This window comes from Rosa chinensis, chromosome 2 (genome assembly GCF_002994745.2).
Source record: "Rosa chinensis cultivar Old Blush chromosome 2, RchiOBHm-V2, whole genome shotgun sequence".
Lineage (NCBI taxonomy): Eukaryota > Viridiplantae > Streptophyta > Magnoliopsida > Rosales > Rosaceae > Rosa > Rosa chinensis.
This window is the reverse complement of record NC_037089.1, coordinates 37,611,226-37,622,001: the sequence shown is the minus strand read 5'-3', so window position 1 is coordinate 37,622,001 and position 10,776 is coordinate 37,611,226. Positions and strand designations below refer to the sequence as shown.

The 10,776-nt window shown below is 37.8% G+C and overlaps 1 long non-coding RNA gene across 1 annotated transcript; it reads right to left on the bottom strand.

The window, feature by feature from the left end:
• Positions 1-3,971: 3,971 nt before the first annotated feature.
• Positions 3,972-10,207, bottom strand: LOC112184095. Its single transcript, XR_002930009.2, has 2 exons — positions 9,769-10,207; positions 3,972-4,320 (listed from the first exon to the last, which is right to left on the bottom strand). It is a non-coding gene; the product is annotated as an uncharacterized LOC112184095 (long non-coding RNA).
• Positions 10,208-10,776: the final 569 nt, after the last annotated feature.

The window sequence follows — 10,776 nt, the reverse complement described above, 5'->3', positions numbered from 1 at the left end:
TGGGCCCAAAAACAATGATAAGCCCATAAAAATGGTGACATAAGGTGGTCCTTATATGCTCTGCTAGGTCCTTAGGATTTTTTGTATCCTTAATCTTCATTTCGAAAACCCTAGCTTAGCCCCATTACAACCTGTTTTAAGTGCTGACTTGATCCTTGAGATGGGCAGTCTTTGGTTAGTGGAGTCAGTTACGCAGTCGAGCTTATGGTTTAGATCCATTTGTGCACTTAGTCATTTCATGAGGTCTTTAAAAATTCTTCACAAAATGTGTTTATTGATGAAATATGCAAGCTGTTTGTTGCCTTACAATTTGTTCTCTTGCATATACTTGAGTGTGAAGCTTTTAAGCATAGCCATTTCTGAGAGAAAAATCGAGAGTATGCCCTGTAAGTTTGGATTGGACTTGTTCGAAACATGCTATCATTCACTGTATAACTTAAGTTCTCCATATCTTGCTTAGTCATATGAATGTCACAGGTTTATTAACCATGGAATTATCTTTGTGATTTTGATTAAGTGTTTAACGTGAAAGCCATGAGTTTGGAGTCTCTGAGACAACATTTAGGAGCAATAGAGTCATTTACTTGCTTTTTTGTCAAGTCTTTGTTCTGTTTTGGATTTTTTTGTTTTGTTTTGTTTTGCTAAGGGACTAGCAAAAGCTAAGTGTGGGGGAATTTGATATGAGCATTTTAATGCGGTATTTTAATAGTTAATTCCTCACATTTTGCTTAGTTAATTCCTTAACGGATCGATTTTTAACTCAATTTCTATTTTCTTAGGTACATTGGAGTAAATGATGGTGAAATGAGCATTATGTCCACACTTACCTACAAATGGTGGAGATAAAATTGAAGTAAATGAGTAGGAAATCCATCATCATCATCACCCAAAAATATTCCATGTTTTAGGGTGTAATCATCATGTTTTCTCCATCATTTCTCACACTAATCCACCATCATCATCACCCAAAAACATTCCATGTTTTAGGGTGTAATCATCATGTTTTCTTCATCATTTCTCACACTAATCCACCATCATCATCACCCAAAAACATTCCATGTTTTAGGGTGTAATCATCATGTTTTCTCCATCATTACTCACACTAATTTACTCCATCTTTTCCAATTTCACTCTTCTTTCTCTTCCCTATATAAACACCTTCTCCTCTCACTCTAAAACATCTTCCTTCATCCATCTCATCTTCTTTGTCTCTCCATTTCCTTTCCATTTTCTCTCCATCCTCTAGTGCATTCAACGTTTCAAGCAAGGGAGAAGAAGAAGAAGAAGGAGCCGTGAGCATCATCATCCATCCTCCACCTTGAAGCTTGCTTTCGAGATTCAAGAATCCATAACGTTTCATCCTTCATCCCCATCTCCATCTCACGGTGTAATTCAACCTCTTTCTTTGTAATCTTGCTTAGTTTCATGAGAATTGTTTTTAGTTAACATTTATGTTTGAACAAGGTTTATATTCTGAAATTTTATGATTGAATAAAGAATTTCGATTCTTATGTTGTGATTCCAAAGTTGCTTATGTGTGATTGTTCGATTGAATTTGCTTTATAGATATCTTTTGTATTTTAATCTTATGTGGTTCGAAACACTTAGGGTTTTGATATGAATGGTGCTAGGTTTAAGAACATGAAATCGACTTTTCGTTTTGTGTAAACTTGAATCAAAGTAGTAAAGGTTTTGGACAAAAATCGAATTCAATTGAAGAGGATTGCAATTAGGTGAACTTATTCATACTAAGTTGTACACTTGAGTTGATAGCCTTTCTATGTGTTTCATGCGTTGAACATGACATGATTGACTAGCTTTCTAGGGTTTGATTGCATGTTTAATAGGATTAATCTAGGTGCTTTCGCTTAGGTTAATTAGCATTGAAAAGTAAAAAATGGGAATTCATTTGCTTTCGAATGTTTCACATGATCAACTCCTTTCACATGACTTGGAAGAACAATGTAGGGTTAATTCGAATTCAATGATAAACTTGGGTTTAATCTTTGTTCCTTATGTTTCATTCTTGTACATGTGTTTTTATATTTTCTTTATCTTAATTTTCAATTCTATAATTCTTAAACCCCCCCCCTTTTATTTTGTTACTTGTATATATTTCTATTCTTTATTTTATTTTTGTAAATAATACTTTATTATTTTAATTCTTTATTTGTTTATACAATTGTATATATTTATATTCTTTATTTTATTTTTGTAAATAATACTTTTCTTTATTTGTTTCACAATGACAGGTGTACCCTCAATCCCCGGAATAGAACGATCCCTACTTACTTATACTACTAACGATATTTTCAGGGTTAAATTATGCGCTTGCTTTGAGCGACATCAGGTACTGTGCACTAGTAACGGGGCAACAGCGAATGGAGTTGGGTGTGCAGAATAAGTTCGGTAAATTACCGTGTGAACCTTATTCTAAATTCTATTTCTCGAACATCATGTTCTAGAACTTGTTGATATTTAGTCTCGTGTCAAATTTAGTTGAACTCTTGTTCATTGGGATTCGTATCTCGTGTTAGCCTTCATCCAAGTTCTGGACGAACGAACTAGGGTTTAGCAACTCCAGTTTTTCACCTCAAAAATATTTGTAGCTTCCACTATGTTCAGACAAAAAGTTTTTCAAACAAAATGCCTAGCTGTTCTCTAGGATGTAAATCGAGTGTTTGGTTTATGTTTTAGAGACTTGCGGCACTGTGACGTGCTTAAGCTGGTGAGGTGTAGCTTGGGGAGTTACAGAACTCTTCTACCATTTGTCTTTTGCAACAATCGAATTCTTTTCACATTCCATTACGACGAGCAAAAACCAACTAACATAAACGTTTGCGTATTCATTATTCATGAGTTACAAATTCTTGCCTTCACGGCACTCATGCAACTTACACCTCATGAGCGTAACCCCGTCAACTCGACCTCGTTCCTTTTCTTGCGAGCATCATGCATGCATCATATGCAATTCATATGCTTATTCTTGATATGTTCACACAACCATATGCATTCTCGAGTTTGTACGTCATGATCGATCATACTCGGCACCATTCACATATATACATTATAATGTATCATGCACCTCGTACATTCATTTATGCCAATGCATATCAATGCAACTCACGTGCGTTGCCCAAAAAAACAAGCATTCTACGTGCGCATGTTCTTATATTTATTTTACAGGTTGAAGAGTCACTTCTTGCTTACGGAGTTCGGGGACTTGTAGGGGCTCGCACCGCTCGGACGTCATATATGCTTGATGACATCATGTGTATAACTCCCCAACCAAAAAGCTCCTCTCACTTGGGGAATTCGGGGACTTGTACATACCTCCACTATTATGGAGGATTTGCTATGTTACCAAGCATATGTAACACCCTCTTTGGGGGGCCCACAAGCTATGGTGGGACCTAACCGCGGTATGCATCCCGTAGCCCGATGTCCAAGCTACGCCATGATAGTCGGAAGTGCTTAAGAGCTTGCTGGGAAGCCAACTTCCCAACCATGCCAATATGCCTCCACAACATGCTTTGAAGACTAGAAGGACTTCTTGTCCCACATTGAAGAAAATGTAAAGGAGAGTGGCTTCCTTCCTTATAAAAGGGACCACTCCTCCCACGTAGAATCCATCCCATTACAACACCTGTTGTAATCATGTTGGGCCGGAGACGAACCACTATACATCATGTCTCTCACTTTCCTCTCTCTCTCTCTCTTTCTGTAACGTTAATTAGAGTGTTTGGTTTCTAACATTAACAGACCCATTGTTAGAAATCTAGCTTAGCGAAACCTTAAGGTCAAGGTTTTTATTTTTTTTAATTATTTTTTTTATTAAAAACCCTTAGCTCACCCCATCCCTACATATGTTAGTGAGAATCGAACCCATGACCTTTACAATATTGGAATTATAATTTACCGAAACCTTAAGGTCAGGGTTGATATATGAAAGATTGAGATTGTGCGGAAGAATGTTAACAGTATCATTAATAGTTTCCGTAACAATGTTACAACAAAATTTCTTGGAGAAAAAGCACTTATCAACATATTTTCTGGCAATAATTTACAAATTCATCTAGGCGTTCTATGTGAAACAGATTACAACAGGATCAAACACTGCTTACAGGACATACTTGGTCTTTTGGTTAATAGTTTTACATGCTCAGTTTTGTCACCAGTGAACTATATCTAACAAAATCTCCTACTTCTCGTAGCATCTCGTTCTTCAAGGCCTCTCAAGAATGATCTAGTTGCAAGGTGCTCCGACACATATGTCATGAAAGATGCCAAGATTAGGTCTCCACAACCATTAAAACTAACCTGTAAAAGATTATATAAATCTGTCAGTTCTTGTTCCTTACAGTGTATATGAGCCCACAAAACAAGCAACTGGATACTGCACTTCAGGTCTTTACATCAGAGGATGGAACATGAGTACAAACTTGGCTCATTAATGAAGACTGTTAAAGACTACAATGACGGATACAACTTTAAGAGCTGGTACCATGAGTGATAAGGTTACGCTATTAAGTCACATGAATTTAATGTATCAATCCCATTGACATATGCTTAAAATCATTTCAAAAGGATCAATATTGCAACTGCAACTCAAATTTTCCGTAGGGTAAACCAACAATATTCTTAGCATTGACATCAATAATTTGGTCAAGCAAATTACCTTTAAAATAGAGCAGTGATACCAAAGAGACATGGCAAAGATGGAACAAACCCACCAAACTCAACTATGGAAACTAGTTTCAGCATCCAACAAATATAGACAAGATGACCAACTCTAAGTATAATCAACAAAGAATTAACAGAGTAAAAGAAATGGTCTTGCATAATACAACAATTCAAAATAAATACAAACACTTCAGTAAGGATGTAATTAGAAACCAAGAGTTCCAAGAGTATTAACATAGAAAGCACGCAGCTATGTGGATCTGAAGAAGGCAATGTTACCTGCTACCAGCTTTAGAAAACCCCAATTAAACCCATGATAAAGTGAAAAACCATCAATCTAACAAATGTTAGTTACAATGTTTGTCACTAACCAATTTAGAAATGTTCCTACACGACCCAACTCTTTCCCAAAAACTTGTTCTATTCTAAGCAAATGGCAGCTGTTACATACAATACATACATCTCCTAAATCTTTCCTCAGAACCTGTATGAAACAGCAAATAGGTAAATTACAAAAAGCCAAAGCCTTCAATTGGGCAATCTAAGATAGTGATCCAACCTAATTTGTGCACAAGTTGACATAGTAAACCAAAAAAATGCTCAAATTGATGGAAATATAGTGACAATTGAAGAATTTCCTGATGCAGACCCTCAAATTCAAAAAATCATAACTTACTCTAGAAAACTCCTTTTTATGAGATTTTAATTCTGAATAGATCTTTAAGATGTCTACTAAAACTTTTATGAAGACACCAACTTCAAATACCCAGCCGAAATGTACAGTTTTTACTTTTTAGTAAAAAAGCAACTGGGTCAAAAACAACAGATTGCAGACCTCTGTTTTTGGCCTCAAAATTAACCGCTGCCTCTTAAATGAAATAGTACGAAACTAAACAGATATCAAGCTTACATTATAAGCTTTCAACACATGCAAATGGTTTCTGTAATGAGGGTCTAGATCAAAGGATATGGTTGCTCGAAGTTAACTAAACGATTATAATGCAGAAACTTGTTCTAGCTTTCTCCAATGCCTACAAACTAATGTTTGAGGTTACCGCTCAGTCTAAGGTTGTTAAACTGATGCATATAGGTTCTTTGATCAATGAAATCTCTTGTTGTGAAGTCAAAATAAGAATTCCAACCCAAACAGCAACCTAACAATTTGCTCAGGACACCCACTTTTAGAAAGCAAGTTTCTTATCATCTTAATTTGTTTCTATGCTTGCATTCTGTTTGAAAATCATTTAGGTTACTAATTGTGCAGAAGCTTAAACCAATTTAGACAAGCCATACATTTATGGCTTTCTGCATCGAACATGTATATATCACAACAAATGAAGCAAGAACACACGAACAAAATAGTTAAAAGATATCTCATAAACTTAATCTGAACAAAATAGTCTCTGTAAATTCTGTTGTACTTTTCGACAAACCAAAACAAAGCCCTCCACTTCAAAAACTTTCTGCCCTTTTGCCTTTCCACAAATCTGATCAAAACCAGCAAAACCAAACTCTCAAATATTCACTTTTGCTTCTGAAATCAATCTAGCATATAACAAGTTTTGCTTTAGAAATCAATCTGATCAGTGGCTCATATAACAAGTTTCCATTTCTGTGAACATCTCTAAGCATAATGTCCACCAATAAATATAGTGACTCAATACTTGTCATGCCCCGAATTTTGAATAACCAATTCAAATCCGAAACATGAATAATTACAATTACAAATACCAATCTAAAATTTTCTTTCAGAGTAACACACCTCACACCACTCAATATTACATAACCCAACTCCTCAATTCCTTATTACAGCACATTCTCACAATTTCCAAATTGTAAAGTTCGAATTGAACATAACAAAACTCACAATAATGCTGTGACTCGAATGCCACTGCCCTAAGCAGCCCGATCACCACCCTGTTTCTCCTGACCTGCAGGATTATCCGCTACACCGTTTGAATAGTGTACCGGGATTGCAACAACACAAACCCGGTAAGCTTTTGACAGCCCGTATGAGTAAACTTAAGGATTGCACAAATTTAAATTAACAATTTCAACTCAAGCATAGAAATTGTAGAAATATCACAATCACAACGACCACCACAAAACCACGTCACTTTCTCACTCTCATATATATATATATATATATATATATATATATATATATATATTATACACTTATGAGTCACTCCCCGTTACCCTCATAAGGTCACTCAACATTTGGCAGACTAGAGCTCTAACTAATCTTTTCCACCTACCCGGCGCGAGAGCGTGGTTCGCTGATAGTATGCCATGGTCACCTCGTGACCCAACAATTTATTGTTCCTCAACAATAAAACTCAACACCTCTCTCAATATATTGTTTCTCAACAATAAACTCAACACCTCTCACAATATGCTGCTTTTCAACAATAAACTCAACGAACTCTAACGATACATATTAATTCACAACTCCAACAATACATAATATTTCACATAAATAAAATATGTACATTGACATTCACACATGAATGTCTATTAATATCAACCAAAGATCTCATGAAATAAAGAGATAAATTCTTTTTATACTTAAAAATCATTTTCTTACCTGTGAGCGTCAGCCCTATGAACCGTAGTTGATCGAGTTCATATTTTTCAAAACAATTATTTAATTCAAAACAATTTCCACAAATAAACATAAATATTTAGAACTTCGGTTCGTGAATGAACCATGTGCGGTTTACTCACCTCTAATCCCGCTGCGTCTTCTTACAACTCGAATAAGAATCACAATTCGTCCGCCAAATCAAACTGTCAAACACCTAATCATAAGTGACTTGAATTTAGCCAACAACTCATAAAATAAAATAAATGACGATCTGACGGTCTGATCGAATTTATACGATGATCCAACGGTCAGGTCGAATTTATACGACGATCCAACGGTCAGATCGGATTTATACGACGATCCAACGGTCAGATCAAATTTATACGATGATCCAACGGTCGGATCCTCACGGATCGCCCTTTGGATCATCCTCCCGAAATTATCACGAAGATCCAACGGTCGGATCTTCCTGAATCGCCTTTATTAACATCTCCACAGATTTATATGAAAATCCGACGGTCGGATTCTCACGAATAGCCTTCCAAAACACCATTTCACAATTATACGAAGATCCAACGGTCAGATCTTCGCCCGTGAACACACAAAGTCATCGGGACAGTCATACGATCAACATATTAAAATTACAAGTCCATCCGACGGTCTGATCTTCACAGATCACAAATCGAACGATCGAAATCGTCAAATTCATAACTAAATCATACGATATCCAAAAATTGCGTATAATATATCGAAATTATCGTAATGAAATGTAGAATCTAAAAATGTAAAGAAATCACATTTTTGACCCCCGGAGGTGGCCGGAAAGGGCCGCCGGAGTTAGGGGCCGAGCCGCCGCCAACCACCGCCAATGGTGTCGGGTCCAGGCTGCTCCTCTTCATCTCATCAAGCCTAACCATTTTCCTAACTATCATGAAGTCTGAAAATGATCGGAAGTGGTCGAAAATTACCTAGAACAGTTGAACTTGGCCAGAAATTTTCCAGAAACCGGCGAGAATTGCAGAAACCGGCAAGCTATGATTTCGACGTAAAAACTTCAATATGAGGCCTCGATCCCTTCTGGAGAGTTGTTAAGAACATGAAGGTGAACTCAATGGTTCATGAATCAATCAAAACGAAGCTCTACAACTCTAGATATCTTGATCGAAATCTCGGTGGCCGGAAAAATTCCAGAATCAGGCGAGCTGTGATTTCGACGTAAAAACTTCCACCAATGGCTTCGATTCATTCTGGATATTTGTTCAGTAACTCAAGGCGATCCTTTCAGGTCAAGAATCACAAGAATTTGTGGTCTATAGCTTGAGGTATCGGGGTCGAAAGCTCGGTTTCGATTTTTGATCTGGTCTGGCTTCCAACCTCCACCACGCACAGCGCCGCCGTGAAGGGACACTTCTGAGAGCTTCTGGAGGTTGAGGTGAGATCAAGGATGAAGTTTGGTGAGGATTGGTGGCCGGAAACAAGAGGAGGATGAGTTAGTTCGGTTTCGAGTGCAACCGGGTTCGAGCTGGTTTGCCGGATCTTGAGGTCGTGCCGGAGGAAAAGACGACGTCGAGCAGGTAGAGCGGCCTGTGGCGAAGCCAAGGGAGGTGGTCTGGTGTCTTGAGGTGGCCAGAGGTGGGAGAGCTTGGCCGGAGAAGCCTTGCTCTGTTTTTTTTTTTTTTTTTTTTCTCTTGCTTCTGTCGTGTTAGAGAGAGAGAGGGAGAGTGAGAACTGCAGTTCCCCTTCCACCGACGCTCGTCACTATGTTTTCCCTTTGTTGCTCAAAACACGGAAACATGCTCCTCTTTTCTTTTATCAACAGTAAACCCACTAAACATGCTGCCAAAACAGGTTATTACAATACTTCTTGGTCCTTTAGAATCTGATATCATTTAGACATAACCATGTGATCCTTTAAAACTCAAATGCCAATGCCTACAGCCAAACCCCACAGAACTTAATCCTTACGTACAACTGTTTTGCTATTCCAGTATATAATAATTTACAAAGCAACTTTCCACCTATATATAATTATATACTAATAAACATACATATTATCCCAAGTAGAAATCAAGGCATGATCAGAATGTTCATTAAATATTTCCTTCCGAGTCATTTTGGAATTTCAACCTCAGAACACAACCGAATTCAAACATTACTCTTTACTTGCCCAGAACAGAACAGATCAAACATTACTCTTTGCTTGCCCAGAACACAACAGAATTCAATCTGAAAGTTCCATTGCTGACACATGTTCAACTTCTTCCGAGTCAAAAGGGGATCAACAACAATCAACACAAGTTAAAAGGGTCCAGAAAAATCACCAAAACAAAATCAATTTCAATTGCACATCACAACACCCAGTACATATATATATATATATATATATATATGCTACAAATCACAATCTCTACCACTCATATTCAAAACCCATCACGAAATTGATCTCAAGTACTCATCAAAATCATCAAACTTTGAAACTGAAATAATTAAAAACGAACCTAAATCAAATTGCCTAGCAGCCTTGCTTGCTCTTGATGAGAAGCTACGTGAGGTGGCATCAGAGGGATCGAGATCGATGAGGCGTCTGTGACGAGGGAGAGAGATAGATGCAGCGTAGGGATATCCGGATATCAAAAGGGTCTGAGGGCAACGAGTAATAGCTTCAACCAAGAAAGGGTGAAGACCGGTATTATAGAAGGTTCATTAATCTACAGTCACCAGCGCCACAGTGATTTCGGGCTTCTGGCTTCTAAAAGCTTGGTTGAATCTGCTTCTGCTTTTCGACCGAAGCCATTGCAGCTTCTGAAAAAAGCTGCTCAAAATTTTGGTTACCAAACGCTTATGGGTCTTCTGCTTATAAGCGAGGGAGCAAAAAAGCCCCCCAAACGCAGCCAAAGAGGCCGTGTCCGAGAGAGAGAGAGAGAGAAATGTGAGAGAAAAATTAGAGTTTTATCCTTAAATACTAGAAAATGTTTCCGAAAACTCCGACGAAGAATTAAAATTCCACAGACCGTAACTTAATCATATGGACTCGGATTAAAGCATGCCGCGTATCTATGAATTCGGTTTAATGAGCTCTACGACTTCCGTCAAGGGAGTTTTCTCAAAACTGGAATCAAATAAAAAGTCAACTTCTGATCTCTTAGAAAATCATGACAAAGGTAAAAAATAATATTCTTAATTATTGACTGTCCAAATGGCGATAAATAGGTAAGTTTAGGTATGGGGCATAACAAGCGGAGCAATCATGGCTATAACTAGGCTGATGATGGCGGCAGTAAAGGTCAGCACTATTAGGTTGGCTACCGATGTCGGGTTGCTTCAATTTGTACCTCAATCCCGACACCAACGTGGGTGGTTATAAGACTATTCTTGCTCTCTACAATGGTGGTTTTGGTCCTGGATTGGTGAGTGTCATTGCTTTTGTCTGAGTTGGTAGCTCTGTGTTGCAGGGCGGCGGCTGGCTGCTAAGCAGCTCGGAGGACTGCTTAGCTGGGTCGGAGGCA